The sequence below is a fragment of the Chiloscyllium plagiosum genome, unplaced genomic scaffold (assembly GCF_037043375.1).
Source record: "Chiloscyllium plagiosum isolate Xiang-an unplaced genomic scaffold, Cpla_swu_hap1 HiC_scaffold_3, whole genome shotgun sequence".
Classification (NCBI taxonomy): Eukaryota; Metazoa; Chordata; class Chondrichthyes; order Orectolobiformes; family Hemiscylliidae; genus Chiloscyllium; species Chiloscyllium plagiosum.
Window position 1 is genome coordinate 46729501 of NW_028270141.1, and position 27287 is coordinate 46756787.

The following is a 27287-nucleotide window of genomic DNA, read 5'->3' on the forward strand; positions in this document are numbered from 1 at the left end:
GGTGAGGGGGCGGGGCTAGTGGCAAGGTCGGTGGGATGGTGACAGGTGGATGCAGGGAAGTGATGACGATAGGTCAATGGGAAAGATGGAATGGATAGGTGGGAAGGAAGCTTTAGACAGCCATCTTGCCTCAAAACAGTGTTGTGCCAAGTTGTCAGCTCAAAGCCTAATTGGAAATAAATAATTTGAACAAGATATTAATCTAGTTTCCTGCTCTCTAAATGTGGAAACTGCTTCTCCTCTCAAAGTACAGATTAAACAAAAGCAATTTCAGGATTTAAAAAAAAAACATTAAAATTAATGCATCCAGCATATCAATGTATTTTACTGTTTGAGTTCATACTTTCATATTAACACACTTTTCACATTTTATCTCTATTCTTGGATCCTTTCCCTTTTACATTATTTATTTTTGTAATTTTCAGTTCAGACTAGATGTTGCATCTGAGCCCCAACATAGACCTGCAAAATTCAATTCATTTCACTGAGTATTTTGCACCTGAATATTTGGTAAAATAGTGAATTAGAAACCCAGAGGAGGCAATTTTGATAATGGGCAACAGTTTACAACAGGCAATATCGATCAGCTACACAGCATTTGGAATTCAGTTCTGAACTATTTCAGTCAATATAACGCTGCACCTAACGGGTGGGTGATCAGATATCACCCGATACAGCTAAAAGTTTCTCCCTGGTAAATAAAGCAACGTTTCAACAGATCTGTGACATTTATTTTAATTATAACGCAGGCACAACATTAATTGTTATTTGTGAGAACAAAGAATTATTGCAGAGAATCTTAACTGTAAAAAAACAGATGGACGGAACTAAAATACTGGCAGAGAGATTTGCTAGAGCTGCTTGGGAGGATTTAAAATAGTAAGGGCTGGCACCCAGGGAGATAGTGAGGAAAGAGATCAATCTGAGACTGGTACAGTTGAGAACAAAGGCAAGTCAAACAGTCAGGGCAGGCAGGGACAAAGCAGAGAACAAGGTAGGACTGATAAACTGCATTTATTTCAATGCTAGGGGCCTAACAGGGAAGGCAGATGAACTCTGGGCATGGCTAGGCACATGGGACTGGGATATCATAGCAATTACAGAAACATGGCTCAGGGATGGATGGGACTGGCAGCTTAGTGTTCCAGGATACAAATGCTACAGGAAGGATAGAAAGCGAGGCAAGAGAGGAGAGGGTGTGGCATTTTTGATAAGGGATAGCATTACAGCTGTGCTGAAGGAGGATATTGCCGGAAATACATCCAGGGAAGCTACTTGGATTGAACTGAGAAATAAGAAAGGGATGATCACCTTATTTGGATTGTATTATAGACCCCCTAATAGTCAGAGGGAAATTGAGAAACAGATTTGTAAGGAGATCTCAGCTATCTTTAAGAATAATAGGGTGGTTAGGGTAGGGGATTTTAACTTTCCAAATATAGACTGGGACTGCCAGTGTTAAGGGTTTAGATGGAGAGGAATTTGTTAAGTGTGTACAAGAATATTTTCTGATTCAGTATATTGATGTGCCTAGTACAGAAGGTGCAAATTTTGATCTACTCTTGGGAAATAAGGCAGGGCAGGTGACTGAGGTGTCAGTGGAGGAGCACTTGGAGCCAGCGACCATAATTCTATTTGTTTTAAAATAGTGATGGAAAAGGATAGACCAGATCTAAAAGTTGAAGTTCTAAATTGGAGAAAGGCCAATTTTGACAGTATTAGGCAAGAACTTTCAAAAGCTGATTGGGGGTAGATGTTCGCAGGTAAAGGGTCGGCTGGAAATGGGAAGCCTTCAGAAATGAGATAACAAGAATCCAGAGAAAGTATATTCCTGTCAGGGTGAAAGGAAAGGCTGGTAAGTGTAGGGAATGCTGGATGACTAAAGAAATTGAGGGTTTGGTTAAGAAAAAGAAGGAAGTATATGTCAGGAAGTATACAGACAGGATAGATTGAGTGAATCCTTAGAAGAGTTCAAAGGCAGTGGGAGTATACTGAAGAGGGAAATCAGGAGGGCAAAAAGGGGACATGAGATAGCTTTGGCAATTGGAGTTAAGGAGAATCCAGAGGGTTTTTACAAATACATTAAGGACAAAAGGGTAACTAGGGAGAGAATAGGGCCCCTCAAAGATCAGCAAGGCAGCCTTTGTGTGGAGCTGCAGGAGATGGGGAGATACTAAATGAGTATTTTACATCAGTGTTTACTGTGGAAAAGGATATGGAAGATATAGAATGTAGGGAAATAGATGGTGGCCTCTTGAAAAATGTCCATATTACAGAGGAAGAAGTGCTGGATGTCTTGAAATGTATAAAAGTGGATAAATCCCCAGGACCTGATCAGGTATACCCTAGAACTCTATGGGAAGCTAGGGAAGTGATTGCTGGGCTTCTTGCTGAGATATTTGCATCATCGATAATCACAGGTGAGGTGCCAGAAGACTGGAGGTTGGCTAACATAGTGCCACTATTTAAGAAAGGTAGTAAGGACAAGCCAGGGAACTATAAACTAGTGAGCCTGATGTCGGTGGTGGGCAACTTATTGGAGGGAATCCTGAGGGACAGGATGTACATGTATTTGGAAAGGCAAGGACTGATAAGGGAGAGTCAACATGGCTTTGTGCATGGGAAATCATGTCTCACAAACTTGATTGTGTTTTTGATGACATAACAAAGAGGATTGATGACGGCAGAGCAGTAGATGTGATCCATATAGACTTCAGTAAGACCTTCAACAAGGTTCCCCGTGGGAGACTGATTAGCAAGGTTAGATCTCATGGAATACAGGGAAAACTAGCCATTTGGATACAGAACTGGCTCAAAGGTAGAAGACAGAGGGTGGTGGTGGAGGGTTGTTTTTCAGAATGGAGGCCTGTGACCAGTGGAGTGCCACAGGGATCAGAGCTGGATCAATTACTTTTCATCCTTTATGTAAATGATTTGGATGTGAGCGTAAGAGAGTTAGTACGTTTGTAGATGGTACTAACATTGGAGGTGTAGTGGACAGCAAAGAAGGTTACCTCAGATTATAACAGGATCTGGACCAGATGGGTCAATGAGCTGAGAAGTGGCAGATGAAGTTTAATTCAGATAAATGCGAGGTGCTGCATTTTGGGAAAGCAAATCTTAGCAGGACTTATACACTTAATGGTAAGGTCCTAGGGAGTGTTGCTGAACAAAGAGACCTTGGAGTGCAGGTTCATAGCACCTTGAAAGTAGAGTCGCAGGTAGATAGGATAGTGAAGGCAGCGTTTGGTATGCTTTCCTTTATTGGTCAGAGTATTGAGTACAGGAGTTGGGAGGTCATATTGCGGCTGTACAGGACATTGGTTAGGCCACTGTTGGAATATCGCGTGCAATTCTGGTCTTCTTCCTATTGGAAAGATGTTGTGAAACTTGAAAGGGTTCAGAAAAGAATTACAAGGATGTTGCCAGAGTTGGAGGATCTGAGCTACAGGGAGAGACTGAACAGGCTGGGGCTGTTTTCCCTGGAGTGTCGGAGGCGGAGGGGTGACCTTATAGAGGCTTACAAAATTATAAGGGGCATGGATAGGATAAATAGGCAAAGTCTTTTCCCTGGCTTCGGGAAGTCCAGAACTAGAGGGCATAGGTTTAGGGTGAGAGGGGAAAGATATAAAAGAGACCTAAGGGGCAACCTTTTCACTCAGAGGGTGGTACGTGTATGGAATGAGCTGCCAGAGGATGTGTTGGAGGCTGGTACAATTGCAACATTTAAGAGGCATTTGGATGGGTATATGAATAGGAAGGGTTTGGAGGGATATGGGCCAAAGGCTGGCAGGTGGGACTAGATTGGGTTGGGATAACTGGTCGGCATGGACAGGTTGGACTGAAGGGTCTGTTTCCCTGCTGTACATCTCTATGACACTATGACTCTGCTGACAATCTCAGTCTTTGCTGAAATCCTCATTTCCAAACCCTTCCCCCCGACAACACCTTGCCCTGAGGCTTTCTACCACCTCCATAGCCAACACCTTTCTGATTTGCTAACACCTTCAATCACTCCCTCCCTCCTCTCCTCTCCTCCAGGCATGGTATTATAAAAATGTGAGTGTACTGTACCTTTAAGAACATTAAAAGCAAGCAGAACTATCTGAAAGCACTAAGTGTTCTGAATAAGATACAATGTAAACTTTTGATCCAGCAGCTAGTGTAGCTGGTTGCTTGGAGACAAAAACAAATTTGAATTAGGCCAATCAGTTTAAATTATACTACCCCTGCAAAAAACACAAACTCCAATCGAGTTTAAATTGAGTATATTGACAATATTAAAAGCCAATGACACAATCCGATGCTTTCGGAGCATAAGACCAGAAAAAATTGAACAATTGGGAGAGAACTGCCAAAAGACCACCAGATGTCGGTTGCTAGTCAGAACTGTCTGAGAGGCACCTGTCTAGAGGAGTTTGCACAGCAAAAAACATTGACACTGACCTGGAGAGCAAACCTGCAAAGAGAAGATTCGACAGCTGGCTGATGTTGAAATTTGAATTTTTCAGTAAATCTTAATCGGGGGTTTTATTGGATTAGCATTATAGAAAGGAAAGTAAAAGATAGGTGAGAGGAAGGAGTTGTAAATAGTTGTTCATTGATTATTCTCTGTTATACTTTAAGAACTAAAGTTGTTAATTTGCACTTTAAATAGTTCTTGGCCTCTCAAATATTCACAGATTACTGCATGTAATTACTGCCAGCTTTTCTGTGTTGCTGGTTTAATTTAAGCAGTAGGGTTTACCTCATGTCGTAACAAGGCTTGCATAGCTGTCAGCTAACCTGCCTCTCAATCCAGTTAGCTGTGGCCCAAGGAAAGACAAAAATGTTAATTGGGTTCTATCATTCAATTTAACAGGCTCCAATGGAAACATTCATTTGAAGTTCTGAATCAAAAAATAGCTGTATTCCTCCCCACCTCTGAGTTAATATTGGGTTACTATTTCAAATTTTTTAAATTCTTTAAATTAAAGGATTTTATCAATTTAATCAGACTAAGCATCAGTGGCAATATGGAAGTTAAGACACAGTAGTGGTAACTTATAGCAGTATGGCTTCTCCCAGGTACCAGAGGTGGCTTCCAACAGAATAACATGACCTGTCCCAGCCAGCAGGAAGGTCTTGTCTGTGTGCAGGTCTTCTTTGGCGTCAGCTTCCAGGTATTCCAGTGGCCAGGCTGGCTGTCTTGTCCAGGAATGGTGGTCTCAGCCCAGCCAGGCAGTCTTCGCTGGCGGAGGCTTCTGGCCCAGTGTTCCAGCAGCCTGGCATGGTGGTCTCGTCCAGGAAGGATCATCTCGTTCCAGCTGCATCTTCCAGGTATTCCATCTCTCCTTAAATCAGTTTACCCCAAGCCCAGGAATCGTTAACAGAACTGTGATGAACTTTGTCTTGATTTTATTTATTTTTAATTATTACGTACGACTTCTGTCATTAATATAGGCGCAGTGGTGGGGTGACTTAATAAACCTCTCACTGTATTTTTCATGTAAAAGAACTTGTCCAACTGCTTTCCTCAGCCCCATCTTTTATGCAGCATGAATTTAAGAATTTTTTTAGGCTCTAACATTACAGTCTGGATCAAATTATGCAAAGTTATTTTAATTTGGTGCAGCTGTGTTTCTTTCAATTTACAATAAACCTGATTTATTAGATTCAAAATAAATTTATACTGACAAGTACATTCCATAAAGTTGCTAGTATAAACCAATTGCCGATTTCTATTTTCCTAGAAAATTCTAAAGATATGTTGACACTGAATGACTAATCTGGAATCAGTTTGAGGTCCAACGAGACAGCATGATATTTGTTTTGCTTGTCTGCTCCCTGCTGGAAATTTTCTTTCTCAAAAACAGCTCTGCTCATACGTACAATAGAGACATATAAAGCACCCTTCCAACAGGTAGAAATTTTAATGCGTAAAGTATGGTGATAGGAGTCACATTCCCAAGCATTTAAAATACTCCTTTTTTTCTCTCTGCAAGATGCTGCACACCAACAGTGAACTTACAATATAAATGCAAAAATTACAGGCTATCCTTTCACAAATGTCTGATTTTTCAAAAGCATTTGAAAGTGGATTTCTATTCTTTCAATTTTTGTTCTTTAAAATCATAGAATCCCTACGGTGCAGATAGCGGCATTTGGCCCATCGAGTCTGCACTGACCCTCTGAATAGCATTCCCACCCCATCCTCATAATCCCACATTTACCATAGTTAATGCACTTAGATTGCACCCTATGGGACAATCTAGCATGGCCAATCCACCTAATCTGCACAGCTTTGGACTGTCGCAGGAAACCGGAGCATCCAGAGGCAATCCACACAGACACAGGGAGGAAAGTGCAAACTTCACACAGAAGGTCGCCCAAGACTGAAATCGAACCCGGGTTCCTAACACTATGAGGCAATAGTATTGAAGTTTTATTCTCAAGAACTTGCTATGCTCCTACCAAGTTGTTCCAGTACAACTACAACACTTGCATCTACCCAGTAATGTAGAAAATTAAGAGAAAGCGAGGACTGCAGATGCTGGAGATCGGAGTCGAAGAGTGTGGTGCTGGAAAAGCACAGTCAGTCAGACAGCATCCAAGAAGCAGGAGAGTCGACTCTCCTACTCCTTGGATGCTGCCTGTCCGGCTGTGGATTTCCAGCACCACACTCTTCAAATTGCCTAGTATGTCAAAGAGAACAAAGAACAAAAAAATTACAGTACAAGAACAGGCCCTTCGGCCCTCCAAGCCTGCGCTGATCCAGATCTTCTATCTAAACCTGTCGTCTATTCCCTAAGGATCTGTATCCCTCTGCTCCCTGCCTATTCATGCATCTGTCTAGATACATCTTAAATGATGGAGGAGAAAGTGAGGTCTGCAGATGCTGGAGATCAGAGCTGAAAATGTGTTGCTGGAAAAGCGCAGCAGGTCAGGCAGCATCCAGGGAACAGGAGAATCGACGTTTCGGGCATGGTTCCTGAAGAACGGCTTATGCCCGAAACGTCGATTCTCCTGTTCCCTGGATGCTGCCTGACCTGCTGCGCTGTTCCAGCAACACATTTTCAGTTCACATCTTAAATGATGCTATCATGCCCGCCTCTATCACCTCCACTGGCAACACGTTCCAGGCACCCACCACCCTTTGCGTAAAGAACTTTGCATGCATACCTCCCTTAAACTTTTCCCCTTTCACCTTGAACTCGTCACCCCTAGTAATTGAATTCCCTCACTCTGGGAAAAAGCTTCTTACTATACACCCTGACTATACACAAAAAGCAGAATAAATTCAATATGTCCAACTGCAGTGCCATTTAGACCATTAGGAAAGTGACGGAAGTGTTCACTAACAGTGATATCAAATGTCTGCTAATCAATAACTTGCTTACTGACATTCAGTTTAGGTTCTACTAAGGCTACTTGCCTCCTGATCCTGTTACAACCTTGGTCCAAACATAAACAAAAGAGCTGAATTCCAGAAGTGAAGCAATACTGAGTGCTGTTGACATCAAGGCAGCATTTGACCAAGTGTGGCATCAAAGAGCCCTAGTAAAATGGACTCATTGAGAATTGGGGGAAAATACTCTTCTGATTGGAAGTACAACAAAGGAAGATGGTCATGGTTGTTGGAAATCAGCCATCTCAGCTTCAGGACATCTCTGCAGGAGTTCCTTAGGTAGTGTCTTGGACCCAACCATCTTCAGTTACTTCATCAATGACTTCCCTCCATCATAAGGTCAGAAGTGGAAATGATCCCTGATTATTGTACAATGTTCAGAACCATTCACCACTCTTCAGAAACTGAAGTAATCCATGACCAAATGCAGAAAGACTTAGACAACATCTTGTTTCAGCTGACAGACTGCAAGTAAGATTTTCATCTCACAAATGCCAACCAATTACAATCTCCAACAAGACAGAATCTAAACATCACCCTTGACATGAATCACTGAATTCCCCACAGTCAACATCCCTGGGGGGGTGGGGGGGGCGTTACCATTCATCAGAGACTGAACAGGATTACCCATATAAATATTATGGCTACCACAGAAGGCCAGAGGCTAGGAATCCTGCAGCGGCACGATGGCACAGTGGTTAGCACTGCTGCCTCACAGCGCCAGAGACCCGGGTTCAATTCCCGCAACTGTCTGTGTGGAGTTTGCACATTCTCCCCGTGTCTGCGTGGGTTTCCTGCGGGTACTCCAGTTTCCTCCCGCAGTCCAAAAATGTGCAGGTTAGGTGAATTAGCCATGCTAAATTGCCCGTAGTGTTAGGAGAAGGGTAAATGTAGGGGAATGGGTCAGGGTGGGTTGCTCTTTGGAGGGTCGGTGTGGACTTGCTGGGCCGAAAGGCCTGTTTCCGCACTTCCCTTGATAAGTGCAGCTCAAGCAAAATTCAACAAGTTAAAAATCACACTACACCAGGTTATAGTCCAACAGCTTTATTTGGAAGTACTAGTTTTTGGAGTGGCTTCATCAGGTGGCTGTGAAGCAGGACCATAAGACTCAATTTATAGCAAAAGATCACAGTGTAATGCCACTGAAACGATATATTGAACAGACCTGGATTGGTGTTAAGTCTTTCATCTTTTAAAATGGGTTGCAGGTTTTGGTTCATTAATATGTAAATCCCAAAACGTCTTTCAAATCACATTCTCAAGATAACTTAAGGTTTGAAAAAAGAAAAAGTGACATCTCAGCTCAGACAATGCATTAAAGGTGTGAGGTTAGAGTCTGTCAGTATCCTAATCTTGAGTCAGACTGATTCTATTTCCAAAGTAGGAATTTATAAAATGTTACATGGATTGACTGCCTAAAGAGGTTTTGTGATTTATATGTTAATGAACCAAAACCTGCAACTCATTCTAAAAGATGAAAGACTAAACAGAAATCCAGGTTTGTTTAATATATCGTATCAGTTGCATGCATGATACTGAGACCTTTTGCTATAAATTCTGTGTCTTATGATCCTGCTCCACAGTTACCTGTTGAAGGAACAACACTCCGAAAGCTAGTACTTCCAAATAAACCTGTTGGACTATAATCTGGTGTTTTGTGATTCTTAACGTTAACCACCCCAGTCAAACACTGGCACCTCCACATCAAAATTCAAGAAGTCAAGGCAATCCATTTGATAGGCATAACATCTGTGAAAATTACCTTCTCTATCACTGATGCAGAGTAGCAGCAGTGTGTACTGACTGTACGATGGACAGCAGAAATTCACCAAGACTCCTTAGTCAGCATCTTTTAAATCCAAAACCACTCCATCAAGAAGGACAAAGACAACAGATACATTGGAATACCAAGACCTGCAAGTTCTTTGCCACTCCTTCACAGTCACTGAGTCAAAATCTTGGAACCCCATCCCTAAGAACATTGTTGGTCTAATTAAACCAAAGAGCTTGCAGGGTTCAAGAAGACGGATCACCAACTCCTTAAGGAGCATCCAGGGATGTGCAATAAATGCTGGCCCAGCCAGCAATGCCTACAACTTATGAATGAATTTAAAACATTTAAGTTGTGGGCAACCTAAGAAATGGTGTTTAGCTGCAGTTGTATAATACAGAAACCTTAGCAATATAAAAAATAATATTTAATCCAGATTTGAAATAGTTTGTCTTATTGAAGGAATTCCCTCTCTCAATCTGATGCTAACGTGGTGCTATCCCTATGTGGGTCTATGTTTTTGAATGTCATTGAGGCAACAGTCAAGTTTACAGGCTATATTTGTTCAATATTTCTATCAAATGTATGCCACTATAGCTATAACTAAAGCATGTTTTGCATCACATCCAGAAACCTTAGATTATCCGAGAAAACATGAATAAAGTTCCCATAAGTGTTGCATTTCTACACTCAGCAGAAAAACAGATGTACATATGATTCTAGTTTCTGTGTTAACCACAAGCTTCCCTGTAAGCCATGCACTATTCTTATTTAAAATCGCATGGCTATTCCTTCAATGTCACTGGATCAAAATCCAGGAACTCCCTAACAGTACTTTGGCTGTTACAGCTTTAACTGGGAAGAATGTACTGATTAATCATTCCTCACTGTTAGAAGCTGTCCCAAAGTGTAAAATATATACAGTCCTAGTGAGAGCACCAAAATGACAATTTGCCTGACAGATTGCTATTCAGTACAAAACAACTACAGAATAGGTTTCGCCATGAATAGAATGCCTATTTACTGTAGCATAACTTTAACAAAACACAGTAAAATGAAAGGATTTACTGTTTGAGCCAAAGGACTCAGGAAAAAATAAATGATATCACGTGAGCGTTATCTTCGATTATGCTGCATCTTTCTTGTCAGTTGACATTGTCATGACCATGCTGTTATTTAACTGACCTTGTTATTGCATCATAAAATCATGAAAATATCTCCAATGATCGTAATTTTTTTAAAAATTCGTCTTGCAAATGTGGGTGTCGTTTGCTGGGCAGTGTTCATTGCCCATCCCTAGTTGCCCTAGAGAAGGTGGTGGAAAGTTGCCTTCTTGAACCACTGCAGTCCATCTGTTTTGGGTGAATCAATGATGCTATTAGGAAGGGAATGCCAAGATTTTGACCCAGCAAGTGTAGGATCGGCAATATATTTCCAAGTCAGCTTGGAGAGGAACTGTTCCCATATATCTGCTGTCCTTGACCTTCTAGATGGATGTGGATCATGGGTTTGGAAAATACTTTCTGAGGAGCTAATGTGAATTTCGGCAGTGCATCTTGTAGGTAGTCCACAGGTGCTACTGAGTGTTGGTGGTGGAGGGAGTGGATGCTTGTGGATGTAGTGCCAATCAAGCGGCTGCTTTGTCCTGAACAGAGTCAAACTTTTTGAGTGTTGTTGGAGCTGTACCCATCCAGACAAGTGGGGCGTATTTCATTACACTCCTGACTTATGCTGTGTAGATGGTGGCAGGCTTTGAGAGCTCAGGAGGTGAGTTACTCTCTGCAGTATTTCTAGCCTCTGATCTATTTTTGTAGCCAATGTGGCAAGTCCAGTTGAGTTTCTGATCAATGGTAATCCCCAGGATTTTGATAGTGAAAGATTCAATGATGGTAACTGGTAATGCCAGCTTCTTTTTTTTGGTGGCAGTTGCAGTGGGAGGAGCAACAGTGAGGACCAGGGCCTGATGGGATGGCAAATTTAAAGTATAAAAACTTACTTTGAATATAGGCGGAGTGCATGCTGAGCAGGAGCTAACATGGGACTGCTGAGTAAGTGAGCTTATATCTTTGGGTGGTTGCTTTACCCGAAACATCACTCAGGTAGTGTGTCCCACGCATCCTCCTCCTCTAACCAAAATAAAAGGTTCTGTGTGCCAGATTGGTAAGGTGACTACTTTTTTTTTAAACAGTAGTCTCGTTGGGAATTTAGGCTAGTGGGAATGGAGGTTAGGGCAGTTGAATGCTCCTCCTGCAGAACGTGGGAGGTAAGGGTCACCACTAGTGTCCCTGCTGATTGCATCTACGGGAAGTGCACCCAACTCCAGCTCCTCAAAAACCGTGTTAGGGAATTGGAGCTAGAGCTGGATGAACTTTGGATCATTTGGGAAGCAGAGGGGGTTATTGAGAGGAGTTACAGGGAAGTAGCCATACCTCAGGTCCAAGAAAGATGGTAGATGGGTTATTGTCAGGGGATGGAAAGGGCAGGCAGGACAGGGATCCCCTGTGGCCTTTTCCCTCAACAACAAGTATACCATTTTAGATACTGTTAGGGGAACAACTTACCAGGGGTAAGCCATGGGGTACAGGTCTCTGGAATAGAGTCTATCCCTGTTGCTCAGAGGTGAAGGGGGATGAGGAGCAGAGCATTAGTCACTGGGGACTCCATAGTTAGGGGGACAGATAGGAGGTTCTGTGGGAATGAGAGAGACTCCTGGTTGGTATGTTGCCTCCCAGGTGTCAGGATTTGAAATGTCTCTGATCGTGTTTTTGGGATTCTTGAGGGGGAGGGAGAGCAACCCCAATTCGTGGTCCATATAGGCACCAATGATACAGGTAGGAAGAGAGATGGGGATGTAAGGCAGTAATTCAGGGAGCTAGGGTGGAAGCTTAAAGTTAGAACCAATAAAAGTTGTAATCTCTGGTTTGTTGCCCGTGCCACGTGCTAGGGAGGCGAGGAATAGGGAGAGAGAGGAGTTGGACACGTGGTAACAGGGATGGTGCAGGAGGGAGGGGTTTGGATTCCTGGATAATTGGGACTCATTCTGGAGTAGGTGGAACCTCTATAAACAGGATGGTCTTCACCTGAACCAGAGGGGTACCAATATCCTGAGGGGAGAGTTGCTTATGCTCTTTGGGAGGGTTTAAACTAATTCAGTATGGGAATGGAAACCTAACTTGTAGTTCCAGTATACAGGAGATTGAGAGTAGTGAGGTCAGAAATAAGATTTCAAAGTCATAAGAGGGCACTGGCAAGCAAGATGTTGGTTTGAAGTGTGTCTACTTCAACGTCAGGACTATCCAGAATAAGGTGGGTGAGCATGCAGCATGGGCTGGTACCTGGGATTTCGATGTTGTGGCCATTTCAAAGACATTGGTAGAACAGGGACAGGAATGGTTGTTGCAGGTTCTGGGATGTAGATATTTCAGTAAGAACAAAGCAGATGGTAAAAGAGGTGGGGGTATGGCACTGTTAATCAAGGACAGTATTATGTGGTAGAAAGGACGTTTGAGGAATCATCTACTTAGGTAGTATGGGCTGAGGTTAGAAACAGGAAAGGAGAGATCACCCTGTTGGGAGTTATCTATAGGCCTCTGAATAGTTCCAGAATGTAGAGGAGAGGAGGAAAGGATAGCAAAGATGATTCTCGATAGGAGCAAGACTGACAGGGTAGTTGTTATGGGGGACTTTAACTTTCCAAATATTGACTAAGAATACTATGGTTCAAGTACCTTAGATGGGTCAGTTTTTGTCCAATGTGTGCAGGAGGGTTTCCTGATACAGTGTGTAGATAGTCCAACAAGAGGCAAGGCCAAATTGGATTTGGTACTGGGTAATGAACCTAGCCAAGTTAGATTTGGAGGTAGGTGAGCACTTTGGCGATAGTGACCACCATTCGGTTATGTTTACTTTAGCGATGGAAAGGGATAGGTACATACCGTAGGGCAAACGTTATAGCTGGGGGAAAGGCAATTATGACGCGATTAGGCAAGATTTAGGATGCATGGGATGGGGAAGAAAACTGCAGGGGATGGGCACAATTGAAATATGGAGCTTATTCAAGGAAAGGCTGCTGCATATCCTTGATAATTATGTACCTGACAGGTAGGGAGGAGGTGGTCGATCAAGGTTTACTAAAGAAGTTGAATCTCTTGTCAAGAGGAAGATGGTGGCTTATGTTAGGATGAGACATGAAGGCTCATACAGCATTTGAGAGTTACAAGTTAGCCAGGAAAGACCTAAAGAGAGAGTTAAGAAGAGACAGAAGGGGACATGAGGAGTCATTGGCAGATAGGATCAAAGAAAACCCTAAAGCTTTCTATAGGTACATCAGGAATCAAGGGCCAATCAAGGATAGCAGTGGGAGGTTGTGCATGGAGTCAGAGGAGGTGGGGAAGCACTAAATGAATATTTTGTCAGTATTCATACTGAAAAAAGATAATGTTGTTGAGGAGAATACGGAGATCCAGGCTACTAGACTAGATGGGATTGAGATTCACAAGGAGGAGGAATTAGCATTTCTAGAAAGTGTGAAAATAGCTTAATCCTCTAGGCCAGATAGGATTTATCCTCAGACTCTCTGGGAAGCTAGGGAGGAGATTGCAGAGCCTTTGGCTTTAATCTTTATGTCTTCATTGTCTACAGGAATAGTGCTGGAACACTAAAGGATAGTAAATCTTGTTCCCTTAGAGAGTAGAGACCTTGGTAATTATAGACCAGTGAGCATTACTATGTTTGTGGGTAAAGTGTTGGAAAAGTTTATAAGAGATAGGATTTATAATCAGCTAGAAAGGAATAAGTTGATTAGTGATAGTCAACAGAGTTTTGTGAAGAATAGGTGGTGCCTCATAAACCTTATTGAGTTCTTTGAGATGGTGACCAAACAGGTGGATGAGGGTAAAGTGGTTGATGTGGTGTATATGGATTTCAACAAGGTGTTTGATAAGGTTCCCCATGGTAGGCTACTGTACAAAATACGGAGGCATGGGATTGAGGGTGATTTAGTGGTTTGAATCAGAAATTGGCTAACTGAAAGGAGACAGAGTGGTGGTATATGGGAAATGTTCATTCTGGAGTTCAGTTACTCGTGGTGTACCACAAGGATCTGTTTGGGGCCACTGCTGTTTGTCATTTTTATAAATGACCTGGATGAGGATATAGAAGGGATGTGTTAGTAAATTTGCAGATGATACTAAGGTCGGTAGAGTTGTGGATAGCGCCGAAGGATATTGCAAGTCACAGAGGGACTTAGATAAGCTGCAGAGCTGGGCTGAAAGGTGGCAAATGGAGTTTTAGTGCAGAAAAGTGTGAGGTAATTCACTTTGGAAGGAGCAACAAGAATGAAGAGTACTGGGCTAATGGTAAGATTCTTGGTAGTGTAGATGAGCAGAGAGATCTCAGTGTCCACGTACATAGATCCCTGAAAGTTGCCACCCAGGTTGATTGGGCTGTTAAGAAGGCATACGGTGTGTTAGCTTTTATTGGTAGAAGGATTGAGTTTTGGAGCCACGAGGTCATGCTGCAGCTGTACAAAACTCTGGTGCGGCTGCACTTGGAGTATTGCGTACAGTTCTGGTCATCGTATCAGAGGAAAGATGTGGAAGCTTTGGAAAGGGTTCAGAGGAAATTCACTAGGGGATGTTGCCTGTTATGGAGGGCAAGTATTCTGAGGAAAGGCTGATGGCCTTGAGGCTATTTTCATTAAAGAGAAGAAGGCTGAGAGGGGACTTAATTCAGACATATAAGAAAATCAGAGGGTTAGATAGGGTGGACAGTGAGAACCTTTTTCCTCAGATGGTGATGGCTAGCACGAGGGAACATAGATTTAAATTGATGGGTGATAGATATACGACAGATGTCAGCTGTAATTTCTTTACTCAAAGATTAGTAGGGGCATGGAACGCACTGCCTCCAACAGGAGTAGACTTGCCTACTTTATGGGCACTTAAATGGTAATAGAATAGACATATGGATGAAAATGGAATAGTGTAGGTTAGATGGGCTTTGGATTGGTTTCTCAGGATAGCTCAACATCAAGGGCCAAAGGGCCCGTACTGCGCTGTATTATTCTAATGAATGTCAAGGGGTGGTGGTTAGATTGTCTCTTATTGGTGATTGCAATTACCTGGAATTTGTGTGGCACAAATGTTATTTGCCACTCGTCAGCCTAAGCCTGGATATTGTCCAGGTCTTGTTGCATTTGAACATGGGCTGCCAGAATCTGATGAGTCGTGACCAGTGCTGAACAATGTGCAATCATCGGCAAATGTCCCCCCTTCTGACATTATGATGGAGGGAAGATCATTGGTGAAGCAGATGAAGATGGTTGGGCCAAGGACACTACCCTGAGGAGCTGAGTGACCCTGGCAGAACCCAAACTGGGCATCACTGAGGAGGAGAAAGTGCGCACTGTAGATGCTGGAGATCAGAGCTGAAAATGTGTTGCTGGAAAAGTGCAGCATGTCAGGCAGCATCCAAGGAGCAGGTGAATCGATGTTTTGGGCATAAGCCCTTCCTTTCCTGAAGAAGGGCTTATGCCCGAAACGTCGATTCTCCTGCTCCTTGGATGCTGCCTGACCTGCTGCACTTTTCCAGCAACACATTTTCATCACTGAGGAGGTTATTGCTGAGCAGGTGCTGCTTGATAGCACTGTTGGTGACACCTTCCCATCACTTCACTGATGATTGAGAGTAGACTGATGGGGCAGTAATTGGCTGGGTTGGATTTGTCCAGCTTTTTATGTAAAGGACAAACCTTGGCAATTTTCCACAACTGGGTGGATGCCAGTTCTGTAGCTGTACTGGAACAGCTTGGCCAGGGGAATGGCAATTTCTGAAGCACAAGTCTTCAGTACTATTGCTGGAATGTTGTCGGGGCTCATAGTCTTTGCAGAATCCAGTGTCTCCACCCATTTCTTGATATCATGTGGAGAGAATCGAATTAGCTGAAGACTGGTATCTGTAATGCCGGGGACCACTGCAGATGGAATATCCACTCGGCACTTCTGGCCTAAGATTGCTGCAAAAGCTTCAGACTTTTTTTTGCGCTGATGTTCTGGGCTCTTCCATCTTTGAGGATAAGGATATTTGTGGAGACCCCTCCTCCTGTGGTGAGTTGTTTAATTGTCCACCACCATTTGTGGCTGGATGTAATAAGACTGCAGAGCTTAGATATGATCCATTGGTTGTGGGATCACTTAGCTCTGTCTTTCACTTGCTGCTTGTGCCATTTGGCATGGTAGTATTCCTGCTTTGTAGCTTAATTTACAGGTAAACCCGATGTTGCTCTAGGCATGCCTTCCTGCATCCTCCATTGATCCATGTTGATCCCTTGGCTTGATGGTAATGGTAGAGTGGGGATATATTGGGTCATTAGGTTGCAGATTGTACTGCTGTCGATGGCCCACATCGACTCATGGATGCCCAGTCTTGAGTCGCCATATCTGTTTGAAGTCTGTCTCATTTAGGATTGTGACAATGCCACTCAATGCAATGGAGGTTATTCTCAATGTGAAGATCCACAAGGACTGTGCGGTGATCATTCTTACAGCTACGGTCATGGATAGATGCATCCACAGCCAGCAGATTGGTAACAATGAGGTCAAGTATGCTTTCCCTCTTGTTGGTTCCCTCATCACCTGCTGCAGACACAATCTAGTAGCCACATCCTTTAGGACCCGACCAACTCGATCAGTAGTGCTGCTGCCCAGCCATTCTTGATAGTGGACATTGAAATCCCCTACCCAGAGTATATTTTGTGCCCTGGCCATCCTCAGTGCTTCTTCCAAGTTGTTCAAGAGTATTGATTGGTATGTTTTAATCAGCAGGATGTTTCCTTGTCCATGTTTAACCTGAAGCTATGAGATGGTGATGGTAGTATCTGGGACATTGTCTATGAGGTATGATTCCATGAGTCTGACTAGTCTGTGAGGCAGCCCTCTCAATATTGGCACTAGCCCACAGATGTTAGTGAAGAAGACCTTGTAGAATCAACAGAGCTCTTTCTGCCATTATCTTTTCCAGTGCCTCGGTCAATGCCAGTAAACTGTCCGGTTTCATTTCTTTGAGACTTTGTGGCAATTGATACAACTGAATGTCTTTCTAGGCCATTTCAATGGGCACTTGAGAGTGAACCACATTGCTGTGGGTCTGGAGTCACATGTAGGTCAGACCAGGCAAGGATGGAAATTTGCTTCCCAGAAGGGCATTATAGAGTCATTGAGTCATAGAGATGTACAGCATGGAAACAGACCCTTTGGTCCAACCCGTATATGCCGACCAGATATCCCAACCCAATCTAGTCCTACCTACCAGCACCCGGTCCATATTCCTCCAAACCCTTCCTATTCATATACCCATCCAAATGACTTTTAAATGTTGCAATTGTACCAACCTCCACCACTTCCTCTGGCAGCTCATTCCATACACATACCACCCTCTGCATGAAACAGTTGCCCCTTATGTCCCTGTTATATCTTTCCCCTCTCACCCTAAACCTATGCACTCTAGTTCTGGACTCCCCGATCCCAGAGAAAAGACTTTGTCTATTTATCCTATCCATGCCCCTCATAATTTTGTAAACATCTATAAGGTCACCCCTCAGCCTCCGATGCTCCAGGGAAAACAGCCTCAGCCTGTTCACCCTCTCCTCATAGCTCAAATCCTCCAACCCTGGCAACATCCTTGTAAATTAATGAAACAGTTGGGTTTTTCCAACAATCGACAATGGATTCATGGTCATCAGTGGATTCTGAACTTGCTTTTACCTCATGTTCACTGTCATTTTCTCACTCTTCCTCAGTCTGCAGATGGAATTAAAATGGTGGAATATAGACATGAAGGTAATGAACAATATTTTGCTTCAGTCATGATTCCATTTACAATTGCTCTGGGATGGGAATAAAACTCATACAGTCATAGGGGTCTACAGCACAGAAAAATATCCTTTGGCACATCAAATCTGTGCCATTCAAAATCACCCACCTAACTATTCTAATCCCATTTTCCAGTATTTGTCCTACAGCTTTCTCAGCCTTGACATCGCAAGTGCACATCTAAATACGTTTTCAAATGTTATGTGTGCTTCTCCCTCTACCACCCTCGTAGGGATTGATGTCCACCAGCCTCTGGGTGAAAACGTTTTTCCCTCACATTCCCTAAACCTCTGCCCTTTACCTTAAATTCTTTGTCCATAGTCATTGATCCTTCCATCTAGTAGAAAAGTTCTTTTGTGTCTACCCTATGAATACTCTTCATAATTTTATACAACTCCATTATGGCCCCCTCAGTCTTCTCTGCTCCAAAGAAAACAAGCCTAGTCTATACAATCTCGCTTCATAATTAAAACATTCTGATTCATCTCTTCTGTATCCTCTCCATTGCAATCACATATCTCCACTAACCTGGATTCCAGAACTCCAGCTGTGGCCTAACTAACATTTTATACAGTTCCAGCATTATCTCCATGTTCTTATGCTCCAGCTAATAAAGGTAAGTATCCCATAGGCCTTTGTAACCACTTTAGCTATCTGTCCTACTATTAGGGGACTGGTGGATATATTTATCAAGCCCGTCTGATCCTCAGTGCTTCCCAGGATCCTATCATTCACCATGAATTCCTTTACCTTGTTTGACCTGCCAAATGCATCATCTCATATTTATTCAGATTGAATTCTGCTTGAAACTGATAATTCTACCAGTGTGTCCAGGGATAATCTCAGACAACCCACCTCACTATTTGCCCTCCCAACAACTTTTGCTTTGTCTGTGAACTTACTGAGCAACCTTCCTATTGTCAAGTCAAAGTCATTTATATATAACCACAAACAAGAAGGGCCCAAAATTGAGCCCCGCAGAATCTCATTGACAGAGACTTGCAGTCACTAAAAACACGAAATGTCACATCTAGTTTTGTAGAAGATGTCTTACTTTGTGCTGGATAGACTGGTGTGTTTGAAGGAGTCTGAAAATCAGGTCAAAGCTGATTTCATGTAAGCAGCTTTGTTCATGATATGAACAAGTTGGAGAATAGCTGTTCTGTTTTCAAACTTGGTGATGTCATTATTTTACATTCTCTGTGTATTGAATCCATGCAGAAACTCCAAGTTCTGATTGACATGCAAGTACATTCCGATTAGTTAACGTGCTCTTGAATTACTAACCTTTTTGTTACTATGTCAATCTGCTGCTTTGCAAGTTTCATGGCTGAAATCAGACCTATCAGGAGGACCACCCCCCCGCCCCCAGTGGAAATTCAGAACTAGAATGTTTGTGGTAAGGAAACAATATCGCAAGGAACAAATAAAAATCTTTGACTAAGTAACAAACTCTTGCACAGATCTTTATAAATTCTAAAATAATATGTGCATCATGAGGCTGCATCCTCAGTTTCTCTCTGCCCATGGAATTTCATTCAGCTATCTTAATAGCATAGGTGATCAATGGTATTTTCCACATTGTTGATATAAATTCGATAGAATTAAGGTATAATCGTCCATAAGCAGAATGAAGAAAAAAGGTGACACTGTTCGCATCCAAACCACAGTATGTCAATGTTGATTTTGATTTTGTCTGAATTTAATCATGTGAATTGTTGTGATAATTATACCAGATTGACTTAGTCTTAGAAGCAGATGTACTGTTCATATGTTCAAAATTACCATACAAAAATGTAAATGTCATTCTTGTGTGGTGAATTGTAAAACCATGTTAGTTTTTTTCCAAATCTTTGACTTGATCTGCTCATGATCTCGCTTCGATAAGTGACGGAACATGTATAATTGACTGAAATAGACAGGCTGTCTTAGAATCGATGCCACAAGGAGCAGTGCTCCAAATGCCAATGCTTCCAAATAAAGCTGTTATAACCTAGTGTTGTGTGATTTTTAACTTTTGTCTTTAGAACCTGAAGCATGTTACTATTTTTTAAGCTCAAAAAGTGAAAAAGTGCAGGTCAGCACAAAATAGATATTAATTTAAGTCTGTAACAAACTGAAAAACAGCATTAAATCAGACTCATCAATGACAGAAAAGATTAGACATAAAAGTGAATTTGTAACTGAAAATGATGACTCAATAAAGAAGAAAAAAACATGCATGATATCTCCTAACTATTCTTAACAGCAATGTGCCCTTTACTCCTAGATGTCCATTCAACCTACCCAAATTAAAAAAATATTTGTATCTTGATTTTACAAATCTATGACTTCAAAGATGTCTTAAAATGATGTAAAAATGTCAATGTAATTTATTCATATTTGCTATTAAGTCTGCATTTGACTAGCTGAACAACTATCTTTTATTTTCAATATCTCTTTTACGGAACAACACAGCACTTTTAGTTTACTACCACATACCCTCTCCCTCCCCCTTTCCTGCCCCCTCTTCCCCACATCCCCCCACTCTTCTCTCCCATTTTCCCTTCCTATCTCTCTCTCACCCTATCACTCCCCTCCTTCGTACCCCTCCCCCACCTTCTCTCCCCCCTCCACCCCTCTCTCTCTCTCTCTCCTCCCTCCATCCTCCACCTCTCTCTATCTCTACCCCCTCCACCTCTCTCTCTCTACCCCCCTCCACCTCTCTCTCTCTCTCTCTACCCCCTCCACCTCTCCCTCCCTCTCGACCTCTCCCTCCCCCTCCCCCCCTCCACCTCTCCCTGCGCCCCTCCACCTCTCCCCCCTCCACCTCCCTCTCCCCCTCCACTTCCCTCCCTCTCTCTCCCCCTCCACTTCTCTCTTTCTCTCCCCCCTCCACCCCTCTCTCTCCCCCCTCCACCCCTCTCTCTCTCCCCCCTCCACTTCTCACTCTCCCTACGCCCTCCACCTGTCTCTCTACCCCCTTCACCTCTCTCTCTCTACCCCCTCCACCTCTCTCTCTCTACCCCCTCCACCTCTATCTCTCTACCCCCTCCACCTTTCCTTCTTCCTCCCTCTCGACCTCTCCCACCCCCTCCACCTCTCCCCTCTCCCCCTGCGCCCCTCCACCTCTCTCTCTCCCACCCTCCACCTCCCTCTCTCTCCCCCTCCACCTCTCTCTCTCTCTCCCCCCTCCACCCCTCTCTCTCCCCTCTCCACCCCTCTCTCTACCCCCTCCACCTCTCCCTCTCCCTCCCTCTTGACCTCTCCCTTCCCCTCCCCCTCTCCCCTCTCTCCCTGCGCCCCTCCACCTCTCTCTCTCTCCCCCTCCACCTCTCTCTCTCTCTCCCCCCTCCACCCCTCTCTCTCTCTCCCCCCTCCACCCCTCTCTCTCTCTCCCCCCTCCACCCCTCTCTCTCTCTCCCCTCTCCACCCCTCTCTCACTCTTCCCCCTCCACCTCTCACTCTCCCCCCTCCACCCCTCTCTCCCCCCTCCACCCCTCTCTCCCCCCTCCACCCCTCTCTCCCCTCTCTCCCCCTCCACCCCTCTCTCCCCCTCCACCCCTCTCTCCCCCTCCACCCTTCTCTCCCCCTCCACCCCTCTCTCTCTTCCCCCTCCACCTCTCACTCTCCCTACGCCCTCCACCTGTCTCTCTACCCCCTCCACCTCTATCTCTCTACCCCCTCCACCTCTATCTCTCTACCCCCTCCACCTCTATCTCTCTCTACCCCCTCCACCTTTCCCTCTTCCTCCCTCTCGACCTCTCCCACCCCCTCCAACTCTCACCTCTCCCCCTGCGCCCCTCCACCCCTCTCTCTCCCACCCTCCACCTCCCTCTCTCTCCCCCTCCACCTCTCTCTCTCTACCCCCTCCACCTCTCCCTTTCCCTCCCTCTTGACCTCTCCCTTCCCCTCCCCCTCTCCCTGCGCCCCTCCACCTCTCTCTCTCTCCCCCCCTCCACCGCCCTCTCTCTCCCCCTCCACCTCTCTCTCTCTCTCTACCCTCCACCTCCCTCTCTCCCCTCTCCACCTCTCTCTCTACCCCCCTCAACCTCTCTCTCTCTCCCCCTCCACCTCTCTCTCTCTCCCCCTCCACCTCTCTCTCTACCCCCTCCCTCTCTCTCCCCTCAACCTCTCTCTCTCTCCCCCCTCCACCTCTCTCCCCCCTCAACCTCTCTCTCTCCCCCCTCCACCTCTCTCTCTCTACCCCCTTCCAACTCTCTCTCTCTCTCTACCCCCTTCCACCTCTCTCTCTCTCTCTCTACCCCCTCCACCTCTCACTCTCTCTCTCTACCCCCCTCCACCTCTCTCTCTCTCTCTCTCTCTCTCTCTACCCCCTCCACCTCTCTCTCTACCCCCTCCACCTCTCTCTCTCTACCCCCCTCCACCTCTCTCTCTCCCCCCTCCAGCTCTCTCTCTCCCCCCTCCACCTCTCTCTCTCCCCCCTCCACCTCTCTCTCTCCCCCCTCCAGCTCTCTCTCTCCCCCCTCCAGCTCTCTCTCTCCCCCTCCACCTCTCTCTCTCTCCCTCTCTCTCTCCCCTCCAACTCTCTCTCTCCCCTCCACCTCTCTCTCTCTCCCCTCCACCTCTCTCTCTCTCCCCTCCACCTCTCTCTCTCCCCCCTCCACCTCTCTCTCTCCCCCCTCCAGCTCTCTCTCTCCCCCCTCCACCTCTCTCTCTCCCCCCTCCACCTCTCTCTCTCTCTCTCTCTCTCCCCTCCACCTCTCTCTCTCTCTCTCCCCCCCTTCCACCTCTCTCTCTACCCCCTTCCACCTCTCTCTCTCTCTACCCCCTCCACCTCTCTCTCCCCCCTCCACCCCACTCTCTCCCCCTCCACCCCTCTCTCTCCCTACGCCCTCCACCTCTCTCTCTCCCTACGCCCTCCACCTCTCTCTCCCTACGCCCTCCACCTCTCTCTCTCTCTACCCCCCTCCACCTCTCTCTCTCTCTACCCCCTCCACCTCTCTCTCTCTACGCCCTCCACCTCTCCCTCCCTCTTGACCTCTCCCTTCCCCTCCCCCTCTCCCCTCTCTCCCTGCGCCCCTCCACCTCTCTCTCTCTCTCCCCCTCCACCTCTCTCTCCCCCCCTCCACCTCTCTCTCTCTCTCCCCCTCCACCTCTCTCTCTCTCCCCTCCACCTCTCTCTCTCTCTCTCCCCTCCACCTCTCTCTCTCCCCCTCCACCTCTCTCTCTCCCCCTCCACCTCTCTCTCTCTCCCCCTCCACCTCTCTCTCTCTCCCCCTCCACCTCTCTCTCTCTCCCCCTCCACCTCTCTCTCTCTACCCCCCTCCCTCTCTCACCCCCCTCCACCTCTCTCTCCCCCCTCCACCACTCTCTCTCTCCCCCCTCCACCTCTCTCTCTCCCCCCTCCACCTCTCTCTCTACCCCCTTCCACCTCTCTCTCTCTCTACCCCCTTCCACCTCTCTCTCTCTCTCTCTACCCCTTCCACCTCTCTCTCTCTCTCTCTACCCCCTTCCACCTCTCTCTCTCTCTCTCTCCCCTCCACCTCTCTCTCTCTCTCTCTCTCTCTCTCTCTCTCCCCTCCACCTCTCTCTCTCTACCCCCCTCCACCTCTCTCTCTCTACCCCCCTCCACCTCTCTCTCTCTACCCCCTTCCACCTCTCTCTCTGTCTACCCCCCTCCACCTGTCTCTCTCTCTCTCCCCACTCCACCTCTCTCTCCCCCCCCACCCCTCTCTCTCTCCCCCTCCACCTCTCTCTCTCCCCCTCCTCCACCTCTCTCTCTCTTCCCCCCTCCACCTCTCTCTCTCTCTCCCCCTCCACTCTCTCTCTCCCCCCCCTCCCACCTTCTCCTCTCCCCCCCTCCACCTCTCTCTCTCTCCCCCCTCCACCTCTCTCTCTCCCCCCTCCACCTCTCTCTCCCCCCTCCACCTCTCTCTCTCTCTCTCTCTCCTCCACCTCTCTCTCTCTCCTCCACCTCTCTCTCTCTCTCTCTCCCCTCCACCTCTCTCTCTCTCTCTCTCCCCTCCACCTCTCTCTCTCTCTCCCCTCCACCTCTCTCTCTCTCTCTCCCCTCCACCTCTCTCTCTCTCTCTCCCCTCCACCTCTCTCTCTCTCTCTCCCCTCCACCTTCTCTCTCTCTCTCCTCCACCTCTCTCTCTCTCTACCACCTTCAACCTCTCTCTTTCTCTACCCCCCTCCACCTCTCTCTCTCTCTCCCCCCTCCACCTCTCTCTCTCTCTCCCCCCTCCACCTCTCTCTCTCTCTCCCCCCTCCACCTCTCTCTCTCTCTCTCCCCCCTCCACCTCTCTCTCTCCCCCCTCCACCTCTCTCTCTCTCCCCCCTCCACCTCTCTCTCTCCCCCCCTCCACCTCTCTCTCTCCCCCCTCCACCTCTCTCTCTCTCCCCCCTCCACCTCTCTCTCTCCCCCCTCCACCTCTCTCTCCCCCCTCCACCTCTCTCTCCCCCCTCCACCTCTCTCTCTCTCTCTCTCTCCTCCACCTCTCTCTCTCTCTCTCCCCTCCACCTCTCTCTCTCTCTCTCTCCCCTCCACCTCTCTCTCTCTCTCCCCTCCACCTCTCTCTCTCTCTCTCCCTCCACCTCTCTCTCTCTCTCTCCCCTCCACCTCTCTCTCTCTCTCTCCCCTCCACCTCTCTCTCTCTCTCTCCCCTCCACCTCTCTCTCTCTCTCTCCCCTCCACCTCTCTCTCTCTCTCTCCCCTCCACCTCTCTCTCTCTCTACCCCCTTCCACCTCTCTCTTTCTCTACCCCCCTCCACCTCTCTCTCTCTCTCTCCCCCCTCCACCTCTCTCTCTCTCTCCCCCCTCCACCTCTCTCTCTCTCTCCCCCTCCACCTCTCTCTCTCTCTCTCTCCCCCCTCCACCTCTCTCTCTCCCCCCTCCACCTCTCTCTCTCTCCCCCCTCCACCTCTCTCTCTCTCCCCCTCCACCTCTCTCTCTCTCCCTCCTCCACCTCTCTCTCTCTCCCCCCTCCACCTCTCTCTCTCTCCCCTCCACCTCTCTCTCTCTCTCCCCCCTCCACCTCTCTCTCTCTCTCCCCCCTCCACCTCTCTCTCTCTCCCCCCTCCACCTCTCTCTCTCCCCCCTCCACCTCTCTCTCTCCCCCCCTCCACCTCTCCCTCTCTCTCTCTCTCCCCTCCACCTCTCTCTCTCTCTCTCCCCTCCACCTCTCTCTCTCTCTACCCCCTTCCACCTCTCTCTTTCTCTACCCCCTCCACCTCTCTCTCTCTCTCCCCCCTCCACCTCTCTCTCTCTCTCCCCCCTCCACCTCTCTCTCTCCCCCCCTCCACCTCTCTCTCTCTCCCCCTCCACCTCTCCCTCTCTCTCCCCCTCCACCTCTCCCTCTCTCTCCCCCTCCACCTCTCCCTCTCTCTCCCCCTCCACCTCTCCCTCTCTCTCCCCCTCCACCTCTCCCTCTCTCTCCCCCTCCACCTTTCCCTTTCTCTCCACCCCCACCTGTCTCACTCTCCACCCCCACCTGTCTCTCTCTCCCCCCCACCTGTCTCTCTCTCTCTCCCCCCCACCTGTCTCTCTCTCTCTCTCCCCACCACCTGTCTCTCCCTCTCTCTCTCCCCCACTTCTCTCTCTACCCCACCTCTCTCTCTCTCTCCACCACCTCTCTCTCTCTCTCTCCACCACCTCTCTCTCTCTCTCTCTCCCCACCTCTCTCTCTCTCCCCACCTCTCTCTCTCTGCCCCACCTCTCTCTCTCCCTGCCCCACCTCTCTCTCTCTCTGCCCCACCTCTCTCTCTCTCTGCCCCACCTCTCTCTCTCTGCCCCACCTCTCTCTCTCTCTCTCTCTCTCTCTCTCCCCCCCCACATCTCTCTCTCTCTCCACCCACCTCTCTCTCTCTCTCCCCCCACCTCTCTCTCTCTCCCCCCACACCTCTCTCTCTCTCTCCCCCCACACCTCTCTCTCTCCCCCCACATCTCTCTCTCTCCCCCCACATCTCTCTCTCTCCCCCCACATCTCTCTCTCTCCCCCCCCACCTCTCTCTCTCTCCCCCCCACCTCTCTCTCTCTCCCCCCCCACCTCTCTCTCTCTCCCCCCCACCTCTCTCTCTCTCCCCCCACCTCTCTCTCCCTCCCCCCCCACCTCTCTCTCCCTACCCCCCACCTCTCTCTCTCTCTTCCCCCCCACCTCTCTCTCTCTCTCTCTCACCCCCCACTTCTCTCTCTCTCTCTCCCCCACCCCCCACCTCTCTCTCTCTCTCTCCCCCACCTCTCTCTCTCTCTCTCTCCCCCGCACCTCTCTCTCTCTCTCCCCCGCACCTCTCTCTCTCTCTCCCCCCCACCTCTCTCTCTCTCTCCCGCACCTCTCTCTCTCTCTCTCCCCGCACCTCTCTCTCTCTCTACCCCCACCTCTCTCTCTCCTCCCCACCTCTCTCTCTCTCCCCCCCACCTCTCTCTCTCTCCCCCCCACCTCTCTCTCTCTCCCCCCCACCTCTCTCTCTCTCCCCCCCCACCTCTCTCTCTCTCCCCCCCACCTCTCTCTCCCTCCCCCCCACCTCTCTCTCCCTCGCCCCCACCTCTCTCTCTCTCTTCCCCCCACCTCTCTCTCTCTCTCTCTCTCTCACCCCACCTCTCTCTCTCTCTCCCCCCACCTCTCTCTCTCTCTCTCTCCCCCCTACTCTCTCTCTCTCCCCCCCCACCTCTCTCTCTCTCTCTCTCCCGCACCTCTCTCTCTCCCCCCACCTCTCTCTCTCTCCCCCCCACCTCTCTCTCTCTCCCCCCACCTCTCTCTCTCTCCCCCCCACCTCTCTCTCTCTCCCCCCACCTCTCTCTCTCTCTCTCCCCCCCACCTCTCTCTCTCTCTCTCCCCCCCACCTCTCTCTCTCCCCCCACCTCTCTCTCTCCCCCCACCTCTCTCTCTCCCCCCACCTCTCTCTCTCTCTCCCCCCCACCTCTCTCTCTCTCTCTCCCCCCACCTCTCTCTCTCTCTCTCTCTCTCCCCCCCACCTCTCTCTCTCTCTCCCCCCACCTCTCTCTCTCTCTCCCCCCCCACCTCTCTCTCTCTCTCCCCCCCACCTCTCTCTCTCTCCCCCCTCTCCCCTTCTCTCCCCCCTCCTCTCTCTCTCCCCACCTCTCTCTCTCCCCCACCTCTCTCTCTCTCTCACCCCCACCTCTCTCTCTCTCTCTCACCCCCACCTCTCTCTCTCTCTCTCTCACCCCCACCTCTCTCTCTCTCTCTCACCCCCACCTCTCTCTCTCTCTCTCACCCCCACCTCTCTCTCTCTCTCTCTCCCCCCCACCTCTCTCTCTCTCTCCCCCCACCTCTCTCTCTCTCTCCCCCCCACCTCT

General features: G+C 47.5%; 1 protein-coding gene across 1 annotated transcript in view; it reads right to left on the reverse strand.

Moving 5' to 3' along the window:
* Positions 1 to 27287, reverse strand: part of LOC122543046 (uncharacterized) — a 158129-nt gene that overhangs the window by 99017 nt on the left and 31825 nt on the right. The gene's annotated exons all lie outside the window — the stretch shown is intronic.